General features: G+C 35.4%; 1 pseudogene; it reads left to right on the forward strand.

Annotated features, from left to right (window-relative positions):
• Positions 1-1,467: 1,467 nt before the first annotated feature.
• LOC149214086 (uncharacterized) overlaps positions 1,468-27,698 on the forward strand; it is a 139,081-nt pseudogene continuing 112,850 nt past the window's right edge.

The following is a 27,698-nucleotide window of genomic DNA, read 5'->3' on the forward strand; positions in this document are numbered from 1 at the left end:
TGATTGGAATAACAAATTTTGAACAATCAAAGGTATCAAACACACATGGTGTAAGGCATTTTGTTTGAAACTCGTTTTTTTATTCTAGATTACAAAAATAAAATAAGGCAATAGTAAGGAAATGTAATTCAAAAGTGTATTATTTGAGTTTTTATTTTAAAGGAGTTTGTCAAAAAGAAAAATGTGATATTAAAACAAGTGTAATATGTAGTGTTACTGCTTAGTATTGGAATTTTATGTAAGAGTAAGAAGTTAATGTGATTGCATATATTGTTACTACAACAAGGAATATAAAAATTATTGAAAAAGATGAATAATTAGATATTTAATTAGTGAATATGAAAATAGTCAAAATCACCATTAAAAAATGGATTCATTAATTAGACGTTGAAATCATGTGGAAACTGAATAATGAAATTAATAACAAACTTTTTTATTATTTTAAAAATAAAATGAATATAAATACGTTTTTACTATTTAAATAATAATAATAATAATTATTCCCCGATGCGGGTGTTTGTACAAGTGGCAGCGAGGAGCCACATGTATAACATGTGCTGCCTCGTGATCAGCTGGATAACTCTGGCCGCCAAGGAGCTAAGGAAGGAGACGCGACTGCAGAGCATTCAATGTTGCGCAAGGCGAAATGGGGTGGATGTAGAGGGCAGTTAAGGAGTTCGAGTTTCGAGAGAATTTCAAGCAGTTTAAGATGGAGAAGGGTATGTTGCAGGTCCATGCTCAGAGCAAGGATCACGTTGCTCAGGCTCCCATGGGCAATCTTAGTATTCACGCAGCAATTCTTGTTGATCCAGCAGGCTTCCAGGAGGCCAAGGGACGCCGCGAGCTGGTATATTCTGTTGTCTGTTGTTTATGTTCTAGCGAGCTTCGCCTCAGAATTGTGGCGAGAGGACTTATTTTTGCTGGAGGGCGACTCAATTCGGGAAAGAGTCCACTCGCCGCTCAGCTTTAATCCATCGGATCCCCTGCAAACATGGTCAGACCCAGGCAACGGCTGCTCAGCAGAAGAGGATCCACTCGAGGAGGTTCTTCTTGCCACCCTGGTGAGGAATCCCACCACCACTACTGCTGTTGTTACTGTTACAGAAGGACAGGGGCCTCTACTCTCTAGGCAAGTCAACACATGGAGATGGGCAATACCAGTGCTGGAAAGCACTCTCTTCCAGCTTTCGGATCTACCATCTTCACGCTTGGCAGCTCGCGGGACAATTCTCGCATCAATGCACATATTTTGGTTCTATTTACTGAGGATTTTAAGGAAGAGGAAAACAGTTTGGGTGGAAAGGAGGAGCTCCCAGGCGAACAACCGGGAAAAGCCGAGAAAGACCCAGAGGGCCGAGAAAGACCCAGAGGGGGTTCCTGAGCAAACTTCCAAGCGACCACGGGAGCAGGAAGCGTCAACTTGAAAAAGGGACGCAAGGGAAGAATGGGAAGGCTTCCCCGAACACTATGGATGGTGCCAAATTATCGAGGAAAAGCCAGAGGATTAGCGTCCAAAGGCTCACTCTGGCACTCTCCACTTTTGTTCAGGTCTGGTATGGGTCTTTCATTCCTATTTGGGTCGGGTATAGATCAAATGTCTATGTTTGTGTCTCTCCAGTTTATATTCATGCCTATGTACGCTCTGGTTTTGTCAATAGGTTCTGTAAGGGTGCTGTCAGTCCTCCAATGCCCCTGCGAGGGCTGGATTTTTTTTCCAAAGCCCCTGCGTGGGTAAGTTTTGTTTGATTGTGAACAATGTTATGTCATGTCATGAGATGGAAGAAGCTCTGCTTGGAACGAGGCCCCTACGAGGGTCAACTCTGAGATGTGAAACACTAACCCAACACGCCACTGTAGGCCTTGGGCAACTTGACTCTTTGCTTGTAATGTTTTCTTGTACATAATTTAATAGAATAGAATAGTTTACCGAGAAAATAATAATAATAATAATAATTATATAAATTTTAAAATAAAACACTAAATTAATTATAAAATTTGCAATAATTACTATGTTATTTTTGTGAAGTTTAAAAGTAAAAATTTATTTATGTGTTTAAAAAATACAATAGAATGTGAAAGAAAAAATAAAATTAAATAACATTCTTATATCTAAGATTTTAAGATATAACCAAATCAAAATAAAACTTAAACAAAAGAATATAACACTTTAAATTATTTTTAACTTATTTATAATAATAACTAGATAAATATTAATATAATAATTTAAATTAATTTTAACTTTATTTATTATAATAATTAAATAGATATTATTTTTTATATTAAAAATTGAAATCTAATATTCATAGAAAATAATCATTTAAAAAAGAAATTATGATTTTTGTAATTTTATATATACTATTTACATTTTTTCTAAGTTTACACGAAAGCAAAGAATTCATAGCCCAACTACTATAAATTAATAATACTAGCATTTGCACCAAAAGGTGCAAAGGAACGCTGATAAGGAGCGAGGGAATGTGGAAAGCAATTATTCAACATGTCAAGTTTCATCATCGATGTCACTTTATGGGGGGGGGAGCGCAACACCATACTGAAGGGAATGAGCTTTTTGACCTTTGCACAATAGGAGCCACTATAGTCCTTACAATGAAAGGGGATCATGAAGTAGAGTTCAATAGAAGGACTATTAGAATTATCCCCACCACTTCCCTTCTTTATAAACCCAAATAAAACCAAAACACGCTAGCTCCAACGGGTCTAAGAAATAGATCTCAATAAAACCAGAGTGTCGCTAGAACAAAGGGCTCCACAATGACCAGGAGGAATAAGAATAAGAGGTTTTGAAAACTTTGTTCGCATACAACCATCCAGCCAAGGACTAAGGTTTTTGTAAGGAAATGGTAAAAGCCACTAAATCTTTTTGGGTGTTTGAGAAAGTGATAAATGGAGGCCCCTATGATTGATTTGGATCCGTACTTGAAATCCACAGGTAGATTTGGATGTGGGTTGTTGGGCCTCGATTTTGACCTATTTTTTCTTAAGGAAACTTACTTAATCCTTATATTTTCCATCCATTTTCCATCACATCCATCTCATTTTGATGTATTTTATGCATATTCAGATATTTAATTTTAATTTTGCAATTTCTAGAAGTTTTTATGAAAATTGAGTTTCAAGTGCAATTTTGGACAGAATCAGAAATTCCTGTAATAGCTATGTAGACGACATATTTGCAGGACACTTGGGCTCAAGCTGGATGCATGAATGGAAAGCTTGGGAACTAGGACTGAACTAATTCCACTTGGTTCGATCAAAACAAGCTTTATTAGGCCTGGTCAAGAATGGTCAAACATGACTAGTCATCCAGAAAATCCCTAGGAAATAGGGCAATTTTGTGATTTCATGGGATTGTCCATATTTATTGGGATGGATTGAATGAATTCGAATTAGATAGATGGATATAGTTGTTAGAGAGACTTTAGATCAATTTGTTTCATTATTTTCTATTTAAGCCAAAACTTTGAAGGCTTATGTATGTAATTTTTATATAACTTTATGCTGAGACATTTGAATATTGGAGATTAATTAGAAGAACTTGTTCTACTTTCATTTTGTTGTTCATTAGTGTGGATGTGTAACTGAAGTTTCAGCTTCTGATATCAACTTTCAAGTGTGAAAAGCAAGGGTGGAGGGCCCCCACTCCAAGCTAAGTACACTTCTTGTTAGACTAGTTTAATTTTCCATAATTTGGTTATCTTAGAACTTGTTTATGTGCTTTGCTTCAGATTGGTTTATGGTTGATGTGTGATGATTTATTTTATTGAATCTTAGTTTGTTCATCATTTTAGTAAGATGGAATAACAAGGTGTTCAAGTTGAACACTCCTTCTGTTAAATTGGTGTATTGAAACTAGGTTTTTCCTTGATTACATGCAAGCAGTTTTTTTATGTATTTTTAGTTTTCAATTGATAGCATTATGGTGAATGAATTATGATGGGAAATACCAAAGGTCTCTTAAGTTAAGAGCCTCCCTTCATTGATGATTTGTCCATCTTAAGCTATTGAGAGTTCATGGTTTCTAATTTCTGTTCATCAAGTAATAATTGAGGAAGAATTGGACCTCTTAAGTTAAGAGCCATTTCAGCTTTCCTTCATTGCAAGGTGAATTGGAATTGTTAGTGTAGGCTATACTTGTAATATGCACTTTTTTAGTTTTTGAAAACTTGTCATTCAAGTTTGATTATATCTGATATCCATATATAATGGACTTGCATCCAAGTTTTACAAACCCAGATTGATAATTAAATACTTGTGTTAATTTATGTTAATAAATTAGCCCAACATGGGTTTGACTCCAAACATGACCCAATTGAGCCTGTGCGTAACCTAAATGGAAAACTCGAGTATAGTTTGGATTTAAAGAGTTTGTTGCGATGAAGTGATGGAGTCTTTGAAATAAACAGGGCCATTGGTGGTCAGAGACTCGACGGGTCCAACAAAGGTTAATGACAGGTTTATGGGCGTTATGGAAATGTATTTAGAGAAACTAGATGACTTCAAGGATTAATAAAAGACATCACATCTTCCTTATCAGGTGTTTTTTTATGACATATGGTTTCCTTGAGAGCTTCATTTTCATCGTTCGAGAAAATTACATTCTGGCACGTGGAACACATTTCGGGCAATTTTTATAGAGTTTTGGGCAAACACCAGTCTTAAGTTGAGTTTTCACTGAGGACTCGTTTCATGTATGGATTCAACATGACTCATGAGTCTTGGGCGGTCTCAACAATCCATCGTTGTGTTTCTTTGTCCAGCCATTGACAGGAATTTGGGTAGATCCTGTCTGCATCTCTTGCAAGAAACTCATCAGGTGTTAATTGACAATGCCTATGGAGGAATTTTCCCACTAGGATTCGCTAATAGTGTCATAAAAAATGTTTCTTATGTTGTTGTGGTCATGGGCAAGTTTTGCAGAGTTTTGGGCAAGAACAACTCTCAAGTTGAGTTTGGATGTGATTTTGTGTAGACCTGGAAAGAGATGCTTTCATATTCTAGATTTCATTTCTAGTGTATGTGTTAATACTCAAGAATGATTGTTTGAGGAATACCTTTATGAAAACCAATTCGATCTAATTTTCAGTAATATAATGGAACTCTCTCTCATGAAATTGAGAAAAAATGGCTAATAACATTTCCCACAACCTTCAAAGAACTTTGCACCCAAATATGCAGGGACACGTTTATAGTTTTCCAAGAATTGGAATGGTTGGAAACTCCAAAAATGTAGGATGGAAGTCTTCAACTCAGGGCTTTGTGATGTTGTGTGATGCATTTCCCCAAATGACAATCTAACTCTAAAGATCTTACCTCTTTAGGTTGAGACACCCACCTAAGGCATGTTTCCAATGGCGAGGATATAGGTTGCAGGTTCAAATCTGATTGAGTCCCTTCTGTCCTGACTAGAATTAATGACCATGATGACATTCATTGAACAAAAATCTCCTTGTGGGGGTGAATAGACCCCACCCCGACCCACTTTCTTGGTAAATGTACACATGATGTAATAGGCTTTAAACCCTAATGGGTGTTATAGTTGTGCCTTACTTTCAATGACTCAACTCACCTCGTGTGGCCAAAATTATACTTTGTTATTAAAATAGTAGGTTGCCTACATTTTGAAGAGTTATGCCTATTTATTTTTCCATTCCCATTGTTTTGGAAAATTTATGTCAGTGTAACTTTCTTCTTAAATTTAACCACTTGCTACATTCTATAGAAGAGATTTAGAAACTCAAATTCTTCTTGTATTTCATTGTCCATATATTTCAATTCATTATTTCCTTCTACATTCCCCACTCCCCTATCGACGTTCCTTTGCACCTCTTGGTGCAATTGCTAGTTTACTCCGTTTTTTATTTATATGGGAAATTGCTTGGGTGCCTCCCTTGTGTTTTCCAAGTCAAAGTCAAACCCCCATTATGCATTATAAGCAAATTTAAGCTCTGGAATCCACCATTGCGAGGCAAATCAAGTAGCAATAGGGGACCATGGAACCAGACAATCCACTGTAAGTATAAGTTTTTAAGTCTTCTTTTTACAGGATATGGCTGTTTTCTAAGTTTGAAAAATCATCTTCTTTTTGTAGGATATGCTTGTTTTCTTCACATTTGAAATAATTGTGTGTCGAACTTGAAATAATTGTATCAATTTTGAATGGATTAGTAGGTTAAGGAATGAATTTTAGTAGGCTAGATAGTTGTTTACAAGATGAAAATTTGTTATGAAACCAACTCAAGAAAAGATAGAAAAGATAGATCAATGCCTTAGAAATCAGCCTCTTCGAGGGGGAAACCTCCTTTACATTACATAAATGAACAATTCTTGGATGATTCAAATGACAAAACCTCCTTTCTATATATAGGAGTCTAAGGAGTCACAATATAATCCAGCCGACCTAACAATAATAATATAAAGCCACAAAAATAACAATAGAGGGATTCTATGGGGCACAGTAATAATAATATGGGGGCAATAGGGGCACAACCATATTATTAAGGGGTATAACTACAATAGTAATGGGGTAATCACTAGTATTATAGGGACCCAACATGCCCCTCTCCTTCAAAAAAGTGTTGTCCTCAATGCTTGAGTAGTTCTGGATACTTCTGCATAAAATTCTCATCCTCCCATGTGGAATCTTTCACGGATAACTTCTTCCACTTGATAAGATACTCTGAAATTGAACGATTTCGCAGTGGTCGAGTTCTTGTTTCTGTGAATGCTTCCGGTTCCAATATAATTTTTTCTTCCTCGTCAAGTTTTGGCAATATTGTTTGAACTGGGAGCTTGTCGCCTATAACCTTCTTTAAACATGAAACATGGAAAACTGGGTGCAATTGAGAAATTGCAGGAAGCTCCAATTGTATGCCGTAGTACCAATCTTTTGCAACACCTTGTACGGACCATAATACTTTAGTGATAATTTATTATCCTTCTTAGCTTGCTTGAGGGACATTTGCTTATATGGTTGTAGCCGTAGGAATACCCAATCACCTACATCAAAACTTCTTTCACCGCGATGTTGATCTGCCTGTTGTTTCATTCTATTATGTGCCAACACGACGTTATCCTTTAAGAGTTGGAGGACTTGTTGTTGATGTTCGATGTGATGTTCCACTGCCTGAACCTTAGAATTTTCTCTTAAATATGATGTGATGGATGGTGGTTGATACCCATAAAGTGCCATAAATGGGGTCATTTTTATTGCTGTATGGAAGGAAGTGTTATACCACCATTCAACCAGAGGCAACCATTTGACCCATTGCGTCTGTTTATTAGATACAAAGCAACGGAGATATCCTTCCAAACATTTGTTTACTATCTCAGTTTGCCCATCAGATTAAGGATGATAAGATGAGCTATGAGCTAACTGAGTACCAATACAAGAAAATAATTCTGTCCAAAAATTTCCAGTGAAAATGGGATCTTTGTCACTTACAATAATCTTTGGGTTTCCATGTGGCTTTTGAATTATTTCCATAAATGCAGTAGAAACTGTACTGGCTTTAAATGGATGTGATAATGCACAAAAGTGTGCATACTTGGTAAGTCTATCAACTACCACCATGATGACACTTTTTCCCTCAGACTTGGGTAAACCTGTGATAAAATCCATTGAAACCTCCTCCCAACGTTGACTTGGAATGGATGAAGGTTGTAATAGACCCAGTGTCTTAATTGTTTCAACTTTATTTTGTTGGCAAACCAAACATTCTGCCACAAAATTTTGAATATATGATTTAAGGCCATCCTAAAAAAATTCCTTCTTAACCCTGTGGTAAGTTTTTAAAAATCCTGAGTGCCCTCCTAAGGGAAAAGTGTGCAATTCCATAAGAATCTTTTGTTTTAGCTGGGAATTCTTACAGAGGTATAAGTGATCTTTGTACCATAACGAATCATTTTGCCAGCTAAATGTATAAGACGTATTGAAATCTTGTTGTAACTTTCGAATAAGTGCCCACACTTCTTCTTCATTCTTCCATTCCTCCCTTGCTTAGTTTATCCAATCTGGTTGGATAATAGAAATTGAACACAACAATGCTTCCACATCCTCATCCTTTCTTGAGAGTGCATTTGCCACCACATTTTGCTTCCCTTTTTTGTAGATGATTTCAAAGTCATAACCCAACATCTTTGTGACCCAATTTTGTTGCTCTTCAGAGGATAATCTTTGTTCTAAAAAGTATTTAAGGCTATCATGATCCGTTTTTACCTTGAAGTGTCTTCCCATTAGGCGGGGTTGCCATTTCTTAAGTGCATGGAGTATTTCCAACATTTCCTTCTCATAAATAGCTTTGCTTAAAAACTTTCCTTTGATTGGACGACTTTCAAAAGCAATGGGTCTTTCATCTTGCATTAGAACAGCACCAATTCCATTTCCTGAAGCATCACATTCTACAATAAAGGTTTTTGTGAAGTCCAATGTAGCTAAGACCCGTGCTTGGCACATTGCCTCTTTAAGATGTTCAAAGGCCTTTGTTGCTTCCGGAGTCCATGAAAATGCATCTTTCTTCAATAATGTTGTTAGAGGTGCTGCTATTCTCCCATAATTCTTAACAAACTTGCAATAATACCCTGTCAACCCGAGAAATCCTCGCAGATGCTTTATGGATATGGAGATTTTCCATTCCTTAATAGCTTTAATTTTGCTAGGGTCTACCTTAACTCCTTCATGAGATACAATATGACCCAAATATTCCACCTCTTGGACTCCAAAGAAACATTTGGATATTTTTGCATATAATTGTTTCTCCTTCAATAGTTGTAGCACCCTGTCAACATGTTCAACATGATCCTTCCAAGACTTGCTGTAGATTAGTATATCATCAAAAAATACTAACACAAATTTTCTAAGGAATGGTTTGAAAATTGAATTCATCAAACCTTGAAATGTTGAAGGTGCATTGGTAGGGCCAAAAGGCATGACCCAAAATTCATAATGACCCTCATGAGTTCTAAATGCTGTTTTCGGAATGTCTTCAGTCTTCATTCTGATTTGATGATATCCTGAATGAAGATCCAAGTTGGTGAAGTAAATTGATCCATGCAATTCATCCAGTAATTCATCAATGACAGGAATGGGGAACTTATCTTTAATAGTGAGCTTGTTGAGCTCCCTATAATCCGGACACATGTGCCATGATCCATCCTTATTGTGCACCAATACTACTGGAGCAGAGAAAGGACTTTGACTCGGTTGAATTATACCAACCTCTAGCATTTCTACAACCATACGTTCAATTTCACTCTTTTGGACATAGGGATATCTGTATGGCCTGATGTTTGGAGGAACACTTCCTGGAATCAGATGAATATCATGGTCATGATCACGCATAGGTGGAAGACCTTTGGGAGTCTCAAATACCTTGGAATGATTGTCCAGGACTTTTTGGATATCTGTAGAAATAGATGATTCCGATGTGGAAACATCTAGCAAGCATAATTGTGCAATTACACCTCTTTGCTCCTTTTTTAGAAGCTTTGTCATACCATTAGAGCTGATTATCTTTCCTGGTTTCCCTGCAATACCCCTTAATTCAACTTCATTTCCTTCGTAGAAAATTTGATGAAAAGTTCTTTAAAATTAAAAGATATTGTCCCCAGGGATTGTAGCCATTGGACTCCTAGTACAACATCAGCACCTCCCATTGGAATGGAAAGCATTGGGCTAGTCAATACATATTCTCCCATGGATAGCTTGATATTGTGGCACTTTCCAGAGCAATTTATTGTTCCTCCATTTGCAATCATCACTTGACACTCTGGTGCTGGATATAGGAAGCAATTCAATTCTTTTGCTACCTTACAATGAATAAAATTGTGGGTGCTTCCTGAATCAATAAACACTATTACCTTTTTCTTCTTGATTTGTCCTTCTATCTTGATGGTTTGAGGAGTGGTAATTCCCGCCAACGCATTATAAGATATGGTCGGATTCATTTGTTCTTCATCTAGGCTTTGTTCCTGGAGTATATCCTCTTCTTTTGACCTTTCTTACTCCTTTTCTTCTTCCTCTTCACAATCTATGTAGAATAATTTCTTCTCAGCACACTTATGACCTTTAGTGTATTTGCTATCACAACTGTAACAAAGCCCTTTTGCTCTTCTTTCTTCCAATTGTTGTGGTGTCAACCTTATAGGTTATGGAAGACTAGGGGCAACAACACTTCCATCTTTATAGTTGGGAGTGGTATGCTTCCTGGTTGCCATGGTTTTGCTTTCCATTTTTTTTGCTAACCTGAATGCCTTTTCTAATGAATCAGGTTCCCAAAGGCGAACATCATGTTGGATATTATCCTTTAAAGACCCTATGAACACATCAATCCTATGTTCCTATGGAATATCTTTTACCCTTATGTTCAATTTTTGGAACTCCTCAATGTGCTCCATTATTGAACCCTTTTGTTTGAGACTTATCAATTGTCTAAAAAGACTGTTGCTTTTTGTATCCTCATAATGTGCTATCAATTCTTTCGTAAAAATTGCCCAAGTGATAAATTGTTTACGAGAGAAAAGCCATTGATACCATACAAACTGATTTGGTTCCAAATATAAAGTTTCCATGCGTACCTTTTGTGTGTTTTGCACATTATTGAGATCGAAGAATTGCTCCATCTTTAATATCCATGTGGCAGGATCCTTGCCATCAAACTTTCTCATATCTATTTTTGGAATATGGTGAGTCTTTAATCCAACATTAACGTCTATGGAATCATGATTAAAATTTCTTTTGTTCTCATCATGAGTTTCCTTTAGTACCCTTTCACCCTTAGTGACCATTTCTTGTAGCAACTTATTCATATTTATCTTCAATTCGTCCATGTCTGTCTTCAAATCTATCTTCAAATCATCCATCTTAGCTTCCACGTCAATCATCTTAGCTTCTACACCTTTCTTTAAACAGTCCATCTTAGCTTCTACACCTTTCTTTAAACCATCCATCTTAGCTTCTACATCTTTCTTTAAACCATCCATCTTAGATTCTGTTCCTTTTTGTGCAAGGGACAGTTGTTGCACTTGGTCTTGTAATTTTGATATATCATGTTGCATTTCTTCCTTTTCTTCATGAGTCATGCTAGAGATTTTAAGTTCCTTACTAGGTGTTTGCATTTTCTTTCCTCGGGGCATTAGTTACCAATAATAATTCTCTACTATGCCCTTTGAATTCCTTCAAAATAAATTTTCAAACCAAGCTTAAGCAAAAATTTAAGAAAATCTACACACCTTTTTTCACTTTGTAGGAGCTCGATATTGCCTCTGATGTATCTCTGTACTTTCCGATCGTCTAGTTCTGAATTTGTGACCTGTAGTAGCCCTCTGTGTCCTCTTTCCAATGCCACAAGTCTGACCCAAATTGGATTCACCAAGGGAGAGTTATGTGAAATCTCCCACATTGACTTGATTATAGACTAGTTCAATAGAGCGAACTTGTATGACGTGCCACGAGTCACTTTTTCGACCTTTGGACCTTAAAAATTAATACAGGAAACTACGGTTTGTCCTATTTCTGTACCTTCTTACGAAATTTCAATCCGATCCCCAGAGAGAAAGTTATGACAATTTTCCCCAGGTCACCTGTTTGGAATGTAATTTAGGAGTCTGCAAAAAGACAAACTTCCTCAGATCATATCTTCGCAAATATAGCACGAAAAGCTTTGAAACTCGGACCCAAGGTTCAACGCGATTTCTTCTCAAATGGGTTTTTTTTTGTAACTTCTGAAACGTCACAAAAAAAAAAAGTTATAGTGAAAATGCCACGATGACCTGTTTGGAGCAGTGAAACCCTAGAATCCAAAGCTCTGATACCAAATGTTATGAAACCAGCTCAAGAAAAGATAGAAAAGATAGATCAACGCCTTAGAATTCAGCCTCTTCGAGGGGGCAACCTCCTTTACATTACATAAATGAACAATTCTTAGATGATTCAAATGACAAAACCTCCTTTCTATATATAGGAGTCTAAGGAGTCACAATATAATCCAGCCGACCTAACAATAATAATATAAAGCCACAAAAATAACAATAGAGGGATTCTATGGGGCACAATAATAATAATATGGGGGCAATAGGGGCACAACAATATTAATAAGGGGTATAACTAAAATAGTAATGGGGTAATCAGTAGTATTATAGGGACCCAACAAAATTGAAATTTTGTAGTGAGGTTAATGTGGGTTTGAGAGAAATTTTGGATTTTTGCAGTCATTAAAACAAAGATTTTCTTTGAGGTTTGATGAAATTATGATGGAACAGGAAAGAAACAAGAACAATAATTTGGGAGGGGTTTTCTTTATTTTTGGTGTAAATTTTGATGGGTTTTATTCGAGTTGCTGGTGTGAATTTTGATGGGTTTTATTCAAGCTGCTGGTGTGAATTTTGATGGGTTTCATTCAAGCTACAGGTGTGAATTTTGATGGGTTTACTCAAGTTTTCTTTATTTTTAATGTGAATGCCACTTTGGACTGAGAAATCTATGGAGAATATTATTAATGTTAGAAGATATCCAAATGGTAATACTAATATATTGGTAATTCCAGTGTGGTCGCCTTTGTATGTATGTTGTTTACTAAGTAACAAAAGGCTGATATTTAATTTGTAATTTTGAATGGGGTGTGGTAGTAATCTCATCTGTAATTAGTAGTAGGCGTTTGATTCAGCCTAGTAATGACAGATCCAATAATCTGGTCTTTAACCTACAACTTTTGGCAAGCTAAATGGTTTCAGGGAGGTGGGCATAGTTTTCCTATTTAGAAGCTTGTGCGTATCTATATTTTTCTACATTGGTTTTTCGTTAATGATATTTTTTAATATTCATTTCAAGTAATGAAGGCATGGCAGTATTTTTTTTAATCTGGTCATCTCCTTCATGTCTTCTGATCTACGAAAATTATGCATACGTGACATATTTAATCCACATAAATTTGAATTGTGAAGGAACTAGAGCTCACTTCACCATTGTCATCATCTCCTAATGAGAAAAACTTTGAGATTTAATCATATTTAATGCAAATAATTCTAAATTGATATTACCCATTCTTGGTTGCCCATATGGTGCTAATTAGCATAAACATTGTTGCAGGCTCAATGTTGGTCAGGAGATGACAACTTTCATTCTCTCATGCGGAGTATTGTCGAAGGCTTGGGAAGAGTCACGTCTAGCAAGCAAATCAAAGATTTTTACTCTGAATGGGTATGAAGGATTTGCATATGTTTCCTTCCCTTCATTTCACAATATCGAAGACTTCATTGTCAAAGGTAGAAAATATGGAGATTAGAATATACAAACTGACAACAAGGTCTTCTCTGATTGCCTCAAGGGTAATGATGATCAACAGACCCTTGTACATCAAGGAGATCTTAAGTTGTTCTTGCATATTTTGGAGAAAACAAATTTTAAAACAAAGGTAAATTGATTTATCTACTGTAGCTGTTAGGACAAAGTGACCTTAGTTTCATAAAAGAAGGGTTTGCTGCTTCATTTATCAGAGATGATTTTTTTTGAAATTTCATATGAAAGTAAGATCCTCTTCATATATTATTCTATGATCGATCAGTTGTAGATGTATACGAACTTGACAAAAAGGAATATTAAACCCATTATATTTTTGGGTCATTTCCTTAGGAGGGGAAATTGCAACCTTGGGCACACTACGGGTACTTGAAAAGAGGTTAAGACAAATCTCTCCCTTTTGTATCACATTTGGTTTCCCTTTAGTGGGAGATGAAAGTCTTGTTAAAGCTGTTGGCCCAGAGAAATATGCTGGCAACTTTTGTCATGTGGTTTCGAAGCATGATATTGTTCCTTGGATGCTCCTTGCACCATTTGAATTAATTGTTGGGGCTTTGTCTACTATCTTTCCTTACTGGCAAGGCAAAGTGAAATATTCTTCTATTCAAGAAGCTTGTAGGAAACTTTTCAATATTGTCCTTGATTTTCTAACGGAATCAGATGTGAAAAGCCCATAAAGGCCTTTTGGCACTTACATCTTTTGCTCAAGCAATGGTGCAACTTGTATTGAAAACTCAGAAATAGTTTTGAAAATGCTTAATTGGACAATGCAAAGACAAAAATCTTCTTCTAGTGAGATTGTACAAGACTGTTTTTCAGAGCATATAGGGTATGGTTCGATTTTGAAAAATGTCATAGAAAATTCCTTTAGTGGGAAATTATTTGCAAATCCTGAATCAACTTCCTTTTATGAGATGGGAATCTCATTGCAGCTAGAAGCTATTGGTGTTGGGGTCTAGGTAATACTCAATTTCTTTCCAAAAGAAAATTACATTTAATGTTTCTTGATTTGCTGTTAGTTTCTATACTAGTAAAGGCCTTTAAAGAATTATGGTATTATGGATTCTAATATAAGGTTTTTAATCTTAGATCTATTAAGAACTAAGAGATAAAAAAGCATAGATGAATGTTAACCTTAAATCTATTAAGCACCAAAATAAAAACAAAACTTTTAAGTACTTGAAGCTTAATACATGTCTGGTTCATATTGATAATGGGTTTTTTTAGTTAGAAACACAAAGGCATACAAAGATTTCCTCCACCTAGGATATAAAACACCTAGCTTCTCTACATACATCAAAATTGCAATTTTGTGAATCTTTTTTATTTTCATGTTCTCCACCTACGATGTAAAGCATCTAGCTTCTCTATACGCAACAAGAATGAAAATCTATGAATCTTTTTTTTCTTTTTAAGTCCAGGACTTTTGGAGCTTTCACATAATATAAAAAACAATATATGGCCTTAATATTTGATAAGAATACGAGGCTATCCTCTCAGCTTGCCTAGAAGTCATGTTAGTTTCTTATTGCATAAGATTTGATATCAGGTTTTAATGGAGCAGGGTCTTTATCTATAGTTCTGTAGTCCTAATAAGCTTCTGAATAATCAAGTTGTATTGGAGAAAAAACAGGGTTATTTAAAAGACAGTCAACCCCGACTATTGAATACAATATTGTGTGAGACTTATAGGCTTCCCAAGGAGAAGAAATGGTGACTCTCGCAGCATTGCCTAAACAAGCTTCCGCTTCTGGCAAACCCCAATCATCACAGATCGGCCTTTGGATCCACCGCCAAATACTACCATGGTACTATTATTCAACGAGATTAAAAATCTTAAATAAATTTGCTATCACAAAAAACATATCTTATTGCTTTCACTCTGTAATACAAATGTATGTGCCCTGCCTACATCCCGACTTTGCCGAAAGTCTCCTCATGAACATGCTACTTCAATAGCTACAAGAGTTATTTTACAAAACAAATAATTAAACTATTTACCTTTCGCTACTCAACCCATCATTCGCGTGCTCTAAAGTAACTTTGAAGATGTCCCCACACTCCATTTTCAATAAAAAGAAAAACATTTCCTTTTGTTTATGGTTTGCAGTAGATACTATCAAGACGCCACACTCAATCGATAACTGATAAATCCTGGCGACGACAACAACTGTTCGCCCTTGCAACTATTGTTGCCGCCTTGCAGCTCAGACGCTGACTGTGCCTCAACTCAGTTTTCGATCCCAATCTGGATGAACTGTCACGTTGCTCTATGGATTATATTATTGAACACTAGATTCTTCACAAGCCCTTAATGTTAAGATGAAATCCTCTACAGTATAACAAAGGAATAGTAAAGGCTCCAAAGCGAAGTTCAAGTTTTTTCTAATGTTCATTTAATGAGCTATAAGGTGCTTGAGTAGCCACTCACTCTTTGGGGGAAATGAATAGAAATAAAGGGTTCAATGCAATTTAATGTGGGAGGTATGGCAGACAGGATCCACTAACCAGCAGGAAGGAGAAGGGTACATTGACCGGAGGAAAAGGTTACGACTAATAGCTATGCCATGTGAGGGAGATGGCGCTAGAGAGGAGAAAAAACATGAAACGAAGGGAAATGTTTGCAAACAGTTATGGCAGAGGATGTTGTGTCAGTAGAGAGTTGCAGAAACAGGCAGGAGCTACAGAAACTGGCAGTAGGGAAAACTGGGATGAAAGTAAGTTGCACAGATGGAAAATTTCCATTGATTAGAGGACAAACATATGGAAAAATTTAATTGGTTGGAATGGCGAAATTGAAGCTCTCAGGCTGGGTGAATAGTGTTTTCCCACCCAAAGCCAACAAAGGAAATGCCTATCCGCATAATTATAAGAATGAAAGCTTCCAATTATTGTATGGCTATGTGTATAGGACTCATGCAAGTTGCTTCACGGGTTACATTTAGCTCTATATCTATGTCATTGATTTCTTCGTTGAAACACACCATATAAAATTAATGTAGGAGCACTAATTGAAATATGTTTCATTTAAGCGATAGATTTAGCATGATCTGGGTACCAAGTCAGTAACGAAAGCATCAGTGTTAAATGCAAGAGTCAGAGGAGTGTGAGTGGATGACATAGAAGAACGAGTCATCACAGAAGAAGATGTGTTTACGGAGGCATGTGACAACCCAGAGTCAGATCTAGTGGACTTGGTGTTTCTGGAATCACGAGAACTCAACAAACCTATTGCATCCAACTGTATTAAAAAATGACAAAACTTGCAACATTAATGAAATTTGCTGGATTTGGATCGTACTCGACATGGATAATAATTTTTACTAGAGGAGTATTGTGCATGCATAAAATCAACATTGTAAATAATTTATTGGGCAAGTTTTAATGTGAAGTTTTTTTTTGTTTTTAATTTTTTTAATTTTTTTTTACAAACGAATTTCAAATGCCATAAAATTAGTCATGTCAATGTCTTTAACAAATCATAAAATAGGAATATATATATATATATATATATATATATATATATATATATATATATATATATATATATATATATATATATATATATATATCTATATATATATATATATATATATTTATAAAAAATGAAAATTAATTTTAACAAACATTTGGTTTAACATTTAAATATTTCACAAGTATTGTAAAAATTTAGAAATTTGTATTTATGCAGAAAAATTAATTGAAAGTAAGAGACAAATTTGACAAACTGATTACAATATAATCCACCTTTGGCAGGTATAGAAAGGACTCATATAACTTTTGAATGAAAATCCTTCGTTAATTGTTCCTTTCAAAAAGGACAAAATATACTTGTATTTTTATAAGAGGGTTTATTAAAAAAAGAGAAGAGGGTGTTGTTAAAAAATATTGGCGGCGTTGAAATATTGTAAAGAGTTGCCATTGTAAATAATTTATAGACTATTTATTTGTAGAATTTAAGCAGTAGAGAAGGCACCACAAAGATTTTTTTATTGCAGGTAACAACTATGTCTGTAGGTCGATTTGTTTGTTGAGTTGCATTATGTCAGCACTGAACAATGAGAAAAGGTAAGAGGCTAAGAAGCCCAAAGCGACAACACGAAATGTTCGAGATCTCTTTGAGAGATTTGGAAGTGACAAGGCAAAAGAGTTCCTTCACATTAAAAATGCATAAAATAATGTGTTGATGACAACATTGTTTCCCTCATTGCAGATACAAAGACAATAAAGGAAGCTTGGGATACCATTGAGAGGAATTTTGGTGTATGGGGGAGTAATCAAGTTGAAGATGAAGAGTTTGGTGAATTCCACTGTGCTCAGCCACAAGTGGATGATGATTGTGAAGAATTTGCAGAAACAAGAGAGAAGGAGAACGTAGATGTTCATTGACCCCACTGTGCACATCCAAAAGTGGATGAAGATTTGGTGAATCTAGCAATAGAGCTTGCCGCTGACAATGAAGTTGCCATTGAAGCACTCAATGCTATGGTGAATCCAACAATTTAATTTGTTGATGTAAAGTTTGATTAAAAATTGTTTCCTAATGATGAATGGTTGTAGATAATGCAACAAAAACATGACATTGACATGATGATATTTGGTGAGAGAATCCCAGTTGAGTCTACAAAATAAGTGGAAGACAACCTCTTTGAAGCAATTGAGGTTAGTAAGAAGTGGAAGTGACAAAGGTAGAGAAGGAAGTGCAACAGGAGAAATCTATCATTACATAGCAGAAGGAACAAAACCAATGTGGTTTTGTAGATGTTTCTACACTTACCGTTGATTTCCAATGTGTAGGTAAATAGGATGATTTTGAAGAAGAGTTAAATTTCCTTGAAGCATGGCTTGCAACACCATGTCTTGAAAAAGTCTGCATAGAAGTTGCAGAATGAATGTTAAAGCCAACATAGATGATGAAAACATTAATGATATTTTCATGAAGTGGAGTTGTGAAGAAATTTTTTTTTATTATAAAATTATGTTGCAGTAGAATATTAATGATGAAAAACACTCAGCAGAAGATTTCATTGTTGGAAACAATGTTAATACTGAGAGGGTGGGGGTGAATTAGTGTTAAGGCTAATTTAAACTTTTATACCTATTTATCTTTACTCATTCAAACTTGGCATCAATTATATGAGATCAACCATTAACAAAATATAACAAAAACCATGTCAACCAATACAAGCATACACATCATCAGCAAAAAACAAATGAGACACATAGGTTAGACGTGGAAACCCTTTCAAGAAAAACCCACCAAAGAATGTTGTTGTTATTGATGTAAAAATGAGAGCACCTACTCTATGACATCAATTTGCTTGTGAGCCACCACTCATAGGAAGCACTAACTCCTTTTGATTGGTTGCTAGCACCCACTAGCAGGAAGACCAACTCCCCCTTTTGCAGACACTTGATTAGCCTACCAGAAGCATCATCTGAAGCACTAACTTTGTAGGTTTGTTGCAAGAACAACCTTGCAAGAGGAACCAACCCCCAAGCCTTCTTAGACACCCACTAGAGATGGAAGCACCAAATTACTATTTGCAGGATCCAACTCAAACTCAAAAATGAACTAATGTTCTCTGTAGATGGTAGCTACTCTACATGATATCATCTTTGTTCTCCTCAGTATCCTTTTTGACCACGCAACACTCTGTCCTCTGCACACTCTTCAATGGCCCATTATTTCACTCAAAAAAATTCACTAATACACAACCCACACAAAACTCTACTTTTTTCGTCCCTTTTTCTCTCAATAACATACATTCAGTAATCGACCCCTTCTATTCCACAGACTCTCTCAATCTCTCTCAGTATCATAGGCTCACTCAGCCTCTCACACAACAACACAGGCTCTCTCAAGGTCTCTTTCCTCTGCATAGGCACTCTTAGCATCTCTCTTTAACACTAGTAGACTTGGCCTCTCCTTAGCTGTGCACACAAACCCACATATTTCTCCACACAACTCATTGAAAATAATACAACTTTCCCTTACATTGCTCAACTATAATCCCGGGTTTTGTTTCATTGAAACACAATGATCGATGTTGTCTCTATCAGCCATCACTCTGCTATTCATAGTATCAAAGTGTACATGTACATGGCTTCTCCATCCTACCATTGCATGTCATTGCTTGAATTCTGTTGTTGTGATCAATGTTGTCTCTGTTAGCCATCACTATACCATTCACATTGCTCGAGTGTACTCCAGCACTTGGCACTCCTTTCCTATTGTTGTGTCTAATACATAGGCACTGTAGCTTCATTAATCACTGAGAATGAGCTTCGTTCTCTCACCAACAATGGTTGTTATTAAATTAATGAAAGGAATTCCCACCCGAGTGTTCCCATGCTGAGACATAAATCTTCAGTCAATCCTGAACACTCCAACAAGGATCTTGTACTTTATTTGAACAAATCTCCTATACCCGAGGCTCTGATCTTCATTCAATTTATCGCAGCATGGAATCAAGATCAGGGATGGCTTTTCTCAGCTCATGACAAACTCCTTTAAATCATTTTGCGCAATTTTTGTCCTTGCTACCTTGACTTAATGATCTCTTCAGTTTCCATTACTCCTGCGACACCAACATTACTATGCACGTTCACTTAGTTTCTGACCCATTCATCATTCATACTCCTATATGTTGCAATTTTGGAGGCCCACATTTCGTAACTTTATTACAGAAGGATGTTACGAAGTCACGAGATTCCGATATTGCTTTTTAGCCACTTTTTCTTAGCCTCTTATTTTTTTTCACCATAGGACCAAGTGTTGTGACTGGCGACATAGCACTTAGGTTCTAATCCCTTTAGGATCTGGTCGAGGGCCTATCTCCTTGTGTTCTTTCTCTACGACCTTGGTCTTTTGGGCTCCACAACCAAGTTCCAACAACATTAGAAACTCCCTATATTAGATCTTTCTCAAATTTTAGTTAGAGAGGAGTTACGAAAACTATGACCTCCAAAATATACTTCCCATGTGGCGTCTCCATAACACTTAGACAGTAAGCCTTGCTCTACACCCTTGGTCCTTTTTCCTCCATGACCGAATGCAAATGACATCGGAGCTCCATATATCAAAATTTCTTCAAATTTTAGTTACAGAGGAGTTATGAAATCTTTGACCTTTGATATGCTTCCAGGATGACACCATGTTCTTGTCATCAACCCCACGTAGCAACTCCTTAGGGGTGACACGTGTCACTAGGATTTGCCCCATTAGGCCATCCAATAATTTTGAATCTGACTGCTTCTCCTCTTGGTGCTCTTCTCTCTCTATAAATTAATTCCAAAGAAAAATTGATAAAAATATTTGAACTGATCCTCAGAAGCCTTTTTATCATTGAGGCCTCTATTTTCCTCATTTTCCTTCAATTTCCTTTAATTTTCATCTCATGCAAACATGATCTTTCATTTCCTTTTTCTCCTATTTTCCTTTATTTTCGTAAATAAATGATAATAAATACCTCTTTGCCTTTCCAAAGCCTTTGCCAGTGCCATTTCTAATTTCCTTTAGCCATAATAAACAACAAGTGATGGCCACTAGGATGTTTTTCCAAACATTTATCTTCGAATAGGTGTCCCATGACCTTGGTCTTATTTTGACTTTATTAACTTTATTACATGAGATTTTAACTTGAGGTTGTTATATCTCCACACCTGAAGCATTTAAAGTTATGGAAACATAACATTAGATTTGAATAAAAGCCTAAGTTATCCTCCATTAGTGACAACTAGGATGAGAAAATTACAAAGGAAATCTTTGAAATATTGAAAGAGTATGAAGATGTTTTCCTGACATCAATTTTAGAACTCAAATAGATAAAAGGAGATTTAGGAGAAATGAAAATTTTGTTGAAAATTGATATGAGGCCTATCAAGCATCAACCCTATTGATTGAATCCACGAGTTAAAGAAAAGTTCAAGAGGGAGATAGATAAAAGGTTAACTATAGGTATTATATTTCCAGTTGATGAAGTCAAGTGGATTAGTCCTATTTTTATTCAAGAAAAAAATGATTCATATCACATTAGAATCTATGTAGATTATTAGAGCCTTAATAATTTTTGTGTCCATTATCCATTTCCTACTCCATTATTACACCTTTAGAGAAGTTTTAAAATAAATCCAAGCACTTCACATGGACTGAGGAGTGCGATGCCATGTTTTATTTGCTCAAATAAAATCTTGCAAGAGCATCGATCTTGATTTATCCAGACCCAAAAAAATAATTTCATGCACATATAGATGCATATGGTATTTCCTTAGGTGTTTTTTTTGGAGCAACCATGTGAGGGAAATATAGATCATCCTATCTATTTTTCTATCAAAATATCTCTATTGCTGAGAAAAATTATACAACAAATGAATGACAAGCTCTAGCTATGGTGTACTCTCTTAAAATTTTTTGACATTAGTTGTTGGGTGGTCCATTTAAATTATTTACTCCTCATTCCACATTAAAATATCTTGTTAATAAGCATGTGCTTGACGGAAATCTTTTCAGATCTTTATTATTATTTGAAGAGTTCTCTTTAGAAGTTGTTGTCAAATCAGGTCAAGCTAATGTGGGTCCTAATAATCTATCTTGCTTAGAGTCTGGAGAAGCATGAGGATCACTTGACGATCAATTAATTGATGCAAATCTATATTGAATTGAGGATGTACTAGACTACCTGGAGGATATTGCACTAATTTTAATGACTAGAAAATTTACTCACAATTACACTACCTTGAAAAGAAGCATGTAGTAGTTTGTGCTATAGACTATAAACTAATTGTGGTTCAACTATATAATATGGGGATGGATCATATTCTGTGTCAATGTGATTTTGATCATGAGAGAGATTATATTTTATGGGAGTATCATTCTGGCATTGCCAGAGGCCATGTTAGGGGAAAATCAACCACAAGGAAGGTGTTACGACCTATACTTTGGTGGCCAATCCTTTTTAAATATGTGAAGGAATATGCAAGGAAATGTGATGTTTGTCAATGCATTAAGAGACCCTTCCATCATGATGAACTTTCATTGCACCCAATGAGAGCTCTTAATGCCTTTGAGAGGTGGGCTATTGATTTTGTAGGGACTATTATCCCTAGCGACATTCTCATTCCCGCTATATAATCACCACAACTGATTATTTAATGCGCTGGGTTGAAGCAACTCCTGTCAAATATTTTATTGTTGAGGTTGCCACTAGGTTTATATTTGAGAATATCATCACTATATTTGGATGTCCATGAAGCCTCACAAGTGATCAGTGATCACATTTTATTAATGAAAATGTTGCTACACTACTGCAGGAATTTATGATCAAGCATCATAAAAGCACCCCCTATCATCCACAAGAAAATGGAAATATTAAAGAATTTAACATGATTATGGAGAAGGACTTACTAAGTTTTTATCTACAAATAGATATGTCTGGGATGAAAGTGTTCCAATCATAGAGAGGGATTATCATACTACTGTGAAGCAATTTCATAAGTATACCCCTTTCTAACTTGTATATGGTCGAGAAGCAATAGTGCCGGTAGAATTTATTGTTCCAAATATTTTCATCACTCAAGCGAGAAGAATGTCAGATGATGAGTCTATTGGAAATCATCTACAAGAGTCATGGGAACTGGATGAACAATGGTTTCTTGTGTATTTTCACCAGACTATTGAGAAGGAATGAAAAAAGGCTTGCCATGATAAATATCAAATGCAAGTCTTTCATGGTAGGAGATCAAGTGTTGTTGTATGATAATAAGTATCTCAAACATCTTGGTAAATTATAGATGAACTAGTTGGGACCATTCCTTTATTGTAGAGATAAAAGAACATGGAGCTTTCAAGCTTGCTCAACTTGATGGAATACTTTTTCCTGGATGGGTTAATGGCACACCCCTGAAGCTATACCATGGTCACATTTTCATGCTTTTTTCTCTGGATAATGTGGCATAAGTTAGGTTTAGGGTTAATTAAATTTCATTAGTCAGTTAGTTAGTTTAGTTGCGACCCACAAAAAATCATTGTGGTTGGGGGGAGGGGAGTCTAAATTATCATTTATAACATCATTTAAGTCATTAATGTGGGTATTTTCAATTACCTAATCAATATCCCTGTAACAAATATTTATTTTATTTTATTTCCACATTGGCATGTTGATTTACCATTTTCAATTATTTTTTATGTCATTTCATCCCTTTTTGGTCATTTGAGTCATGTCATAGAGTTTGTGTTTTGGTAATTGTGATATCGAAATAAAGTTTAATTTGGAAAGTTGCTACATTTAATGCTCAATGATAAAGTCATTTTGCATTGAGTTGATGGTTTTCATTACAAATACCAATATCAAAGTGTCAATAATCATTTTCTATTTTGTGCCTTAGAGTTTCCAACCTGGCTTTTGTATCTAACTCCTTTGTGTCTCAAGTATGTCACTGCCCCCCTATCAAATTTGTTTATAGTCTTCAATTTCTTTCCATGGGTCATGATACTAAACCCACAATCCTTGCAGATTTTTCAGATCCCCACATCAATCCCAAGAAAGATGTTTTAGGAAAATATGAGAAAACTACTTTGGTTGACAATGATTTGTCTGATCATGTTCTATTCCCCACCCTCAAATCATAACTATATATGGATTATATCATTGCTCTAGGTGGTGGTGCTAATCTAAGGTTGAAAATTGAGTTTCGTCCCTTGCAACAATCTTCTTTGATAAAATTGCAATATTTTCCTATCTTTGGCACCACAAGAGAGGCCATGCACTATACCAAAATTATCACTCTCAAAATCCAAGGTGGTTTGCTATGGCTCGATAAAGAATATCCCGTCCATGTCAAAGATATTTATAAGCTTACAAGGTTGTCACCGTATTGTCTAGATTTTTCCTTTGCATTCTAGAGCGATGTTATGGCATATAAATCCCTCTTGCTGAAAAGAGAAATCTCCCTAGATCCTAAGGGAAACTAGAAACAAACACACAATTGAATAACTCTTTCCCTAAGATTATTGCATTCAAATTGCAAGTACAATAGTAGGAGAATGTATCTCTTACATATTTGAAAAATTCTTGATGAAGATCCCCACTTTGTCTTGATGAAGCTTCCAAATGCTCAAAAAATACCTATAATCACAAACACAAAAGAGATCAAAGATTTACGCAGTCATAGTTGTTGCATTTAATTATGAAAGGAACTATAGCTCCGCGATCATATGCCTGATTGAGATCCCCAGACAACAAAATATAATGCCTAATACAATTTGATAATGATCCCCAATCCAGATGGTCATGCATGCAGGTTCGATGCAATTTATGATGCTATAAAGTATGAGAAAGTACTCCTTGGGAATGACAAACTCCCAATTGGGACAAGTTGATCTCCTTGCGAATGAAAAACTCTAGAAACCTTTTTCACAATTATGATTTTTTTCTCAATTATCTCAATTATGAAAAAAATATTATCTCATAATTATAATATTCTAGAAAAATAATTATGAAAAATTCCTCTTTTATGTAATTTAACCCATTTATCATGGGATAAATCTCATGTAAGTAAAAGAAAACGTGAAAAGGGATGCATTTTAGCCAAACAACTGAGATAAGTTGATATTGGGTTTCTCTCACTATAATGGAGTGGAAAATAGGGTTAAAACAATACCAATTCAAACAAGCTTAATCTAATGATCAAGGATATTAGATATTGGAATTGTCTTAATCAATACTAATGAAGCATAAATCATTCATTACTTTTGATGAGCCTCGGTATTGCAACAAGAATGCTGCAACTCCCAAGGCTACCAACTTTAATTATCAACCCAGGGTTCATACAAAATTAAGAGATATTGACACTATATGTGCAACATATAATGTGTTCTTCCTTTACTGCCATGATGTAATGGAGTGCATGTAATGAAATCAAATCCTAAACTAATTGCAGAAAATGAAATGCTCGAAATGGAAACCTTAACCTATTGTAAGAAAGAAAGAACAAGGAAAAAAACATATTCTAATTGAATAAAGTAAATATCATGAACTAAATGTCAACCATTACATTTCAAAAAGTTTATATCCATTAATAGAGTTCATTCGATGTGGAAATCAAGAAAATCATCATTATATTATCCAATCCATAAATCTGTCCATCAGCCCAAATCGTTGAAATGTTTTGCATGGGTAAAGAGGAAAGTCCTAAGTGGCCTTTAGTCTTCCATAATAATTTATTTAGAGCCTAGGGGTCTTGATTCAACTCTAAGGGACAATAACCAAGCTTCTTGAGCGAATTTGGGCAAGTATATACATGTTGGAAGAATCCTACAGGGTTTTCTGTAGTTTACCACATGAAACAACAAATTTGCTATAGGGAGTTATAATTCACTGAATGACCAACCAAATTAAATCCAAATTGAATGGGATTTTTTTAATTTTTTTTTTATTGACTAAGATGTATTAGGTATCCATTCCAAGTTGAATCACTCAAAAATACCACTGTTAACCCATGCTAAAAAATGGCAGAAAATTACTAGTCTAAAATCTAGAAATTCGATAGCTAGTGAGCTAGTAAATCTATCAAATGCCTAAACTAATCAAGTGAAAATTAAATGGGGTAATTTTTGTTATTAACTAGAATGTTTTTGTGATATTATGGAAGTGGAATCAACTCAATTGAAGCTCATTATCATGCTCCAAAAAATAGCAGAAATTTATTGTTATTTGCCACAAGGGACTTCTAGAAATCTAGATTTGGGAATAAGCAATCTAATCCAAGTAGCTCAATGATTACTATGACCTTCCAAATATGTTACAATGATTAAATGATGCTCTTAATCCTACAAAATAGCTTACTTCAACCATTTAACCTAATACTACAACAAGAAACCATTAATACTAAATGGAGAAATAGAAACAAGAACAAGAGATGCATGTGAAAAGAAGAAAAGTAAATGATACAAAAGGGCTCTAAGGCTCCTGGGATGGCCAAGCCCAAGGAAAATCAAAGTCCTATGGAGGATACCAATATTGAGAAGCTGAACATGACACGAATATTCATTATTTCCATCAATACAATTACATCCCTACAAAAATTGAAAGTGGAGTTGCAAAATATGAGTTTTCTCCACAAGAAAGCTAAGAAAAATCCAACCCTAAAGGAAAATTTGACTTGGTACTTATAAAAAATTATTAGGAATCATTCCCCATGAAAGGAGGAAGCTTTCCCCACCAAAATCCCTTTATTAGTGGATTTGGTTGCCAATACTAGGAATCTGCATTAAATCACAGGGAACACATTCCTAGATTTTATCAATCATTGGATCTCCACAATATGTTTCATAATTCCAAAATATATTGTTGATTTATTATTTAATATTGATCCTCTTGTAGTAGGGAGAAAGCCCCTAAATTATCTCCTCCAAATCTTCATAATCTGCCTAATATTCTCACAATATTCCACAAAAATAAATAATATTAGGCACAAATATGTAATTATCCATAAACCTTCCTAATGAACATATTAAATTTAAAATTACATTATCTAATGTGAAAAAAATGTTTATTGTGCTGAAGGATGGTCAAATGGGCCTTAATATATGTTTAATTTAGAGTCATGGGCATTAATTTCTGTCTAATTTAGAGGCCCATCATACCCTCTGCTAAAAGTGTTGCTCATCCTCTGAGCAACTTAGTGACCTCGTTATGCCTCATTCATGGGTCTGTTGGCATCTCTCTTGTGCATTTATCAGTCCTTTCTCTTAAGAATCTTGGCTATAAATTCTGCAAGGACAAGCACAAAATGTAGCTGTTATTTTAATGATTGTTTAACAATCTTTCAAGCAAAGAAACACAACTTTCCTCTTTGCAAGTGAACTCTGTTGGCTTGTAGATCCATTTTATTCATATCCTCTCCCTTGAAACCTTTATTCAATTTTCACTCTTTTTTCCAAAATTGTTTATGCATAGAAAAAACCACAGTGTTTCTTGAGACCATTAGCCTACCTTCTTCCCCGATGGGTTCTTGAATATTTTTTCAGTTTGGAAAGGTCTTCTATATCCTTTTCCAACCTCCTACTACCTTTTTACACCATTTGGACACCTCTGGAACCTTCAAAATGTCTCTATAGCAGAACTAGGACATCTTGTAGTAATTTATGTAATAATTACAGGAAACACTGTAGCAGTTCCTGTAGTACTATAGGGAACCCTGTAGCAGTTTCTATAGAATTATAGGAGAACTTGTAGCATCATGTTTAAACCTATTTTGTGTAAAAATGATAGTCTGAGCCTAGGGTTGGCCCTCAACTTGACTTCCATGCCTTTATCCCCTTTCTATAACATCTTTTAGGCCTTGGACAAAAGCTACAAAGAGATTAGAGACCTCTTGGAAAACC

This window comes from Pinus tabuliformis, chromosome 1_1, assembly GCF_031772625.1.
Source record: "Pinus tabuliformis cultivar Carrire ecotype Pingquan chromosome 1_1, CPIR1, whole genome shotgun sequence".
Classification (NCBI taxonomy): domain Eukaryota; kingdom Viridiplantae; phylum Streptophyta; class Pinopsida; order Pinales; family Pinaceae; genus Pinus; species Pinus tabuliformis.